Here is a 1,303-nt window from a genome sequence, read left to right as displayed (position 1 = left end):
TCATAAAAGCAGATTTAAGGAGTACAATATAAAACCCACATTATTATGCAAACTAAAAAAGCATTGTCCTTGAGTGGCAGACCTTTGGGGGATATTGCAACTTCCCCCCAGAGATTAATATATATGTGCTCACTTTAATGTTCACTTAATTGGTATTATTTTGGGAAGTACTAATTTGTTCTGCACACTAAACTGAGAGAGTGAATGACTCCTTAAGGATTTATTTGGCTGCCAATAGACTAATCCTGAGCAATTGGAAAAGAAATTAGTTTTTTGTTTGTTGTTGGTTTTGGTTTTATGTTGTTTTGTTTTGTTTTTTTCAGAATAAGTGTATGACTTAAAATCCTTTAGTTCTAGACACTGTAAGGGAGGGAAAGAAAATAAATACTTCTTGACAGAGTAAATATGAATACTCAATAATGAGCAGATTTTGGATGATCTACTTGTTGAGAAGCAAGAGGAAAGAGTGGTAATAACATCAAAATTGGTTTATAAATAAGAGTTTTTCCAGAGTCATATAATTGATGAAATTTCAATAGTAATTCTCATTTACTCCCTGTATTTGTTTTGTTCATAGAAATTATTACTATTGATTTTTGTTGTTGTTTTCTGTTCCATAATTTGCTAGCATAAGCTTCATCAAATAAAACAAGTCTGCATAGAAAAGTTTTGTTAGATCTCAGAGGACTTCAGGCAAGGTAAGTTACTGTCCAATCTTATAGAGCAGTGAGCTCCCCAGCTAAGAAGAGTCTTCCTGCCCAGAGGGGACTTCAGGCAGAGCAAGTTGTTCTCCTCTTTCTAGGAGCAGTGAGTCCCCCAGTCAAGGTTACTTGGACCAAGGTCTGGAAAGAACTCAGAAAACAAACAAAAACCCAACCCCCAAACCCCCAAACAACTCTGTTATAACAGGCTACCTCAAACAAAGCAAAAAATCAAAGCAAGATATCATACAAAAGTTATCAAAATATAGAATTAATTGATCTTTTAGAGTCAGAAAGTCCGATTGAGCATCCTGACACAGAATGTAAAAGAACAATGATCCAGTATTTTCACTTCATAAAAGAAAAATTCAAACAACTTTAGGAAACTATGAGTAAAACCCAAAAGGAACTTAAAAAGACAATACAAGACAAAGTATGTATAAACAATGAGGCATTGTTGTTGTTGTTGTTGTTATGTGCAGTCAAGTCGCTTGCGACTCATAGCGACCCTATGTACAACAGCCCTAAACTCCGCTTTGTCCTGTGTCAATCGCACTGTCTCTGACACTCCCACCCCAATTATCCCAGTCACTGAATCAATC

This window comes from Elephantulus edwardii, unplaced genomic scaffold (genome assembly GCF_000299155.1).
Source record: "Elephantulus edwardii isolate Elephantulus edwardi_28Jun2011 unplaced genomic scaffold, EleEdw1.0 scaffold00294, whole genome shotgun sequence".
Taxonomy (NCBI): Eukaryota; Metazoa; Chordata; class Mammalia; order Macroscelidea; family Macroscelididae; genus Elephantulus; species Elephantulus edwardii.
This window is presented reverse-complemented; position numbering follows the sequence as displayed.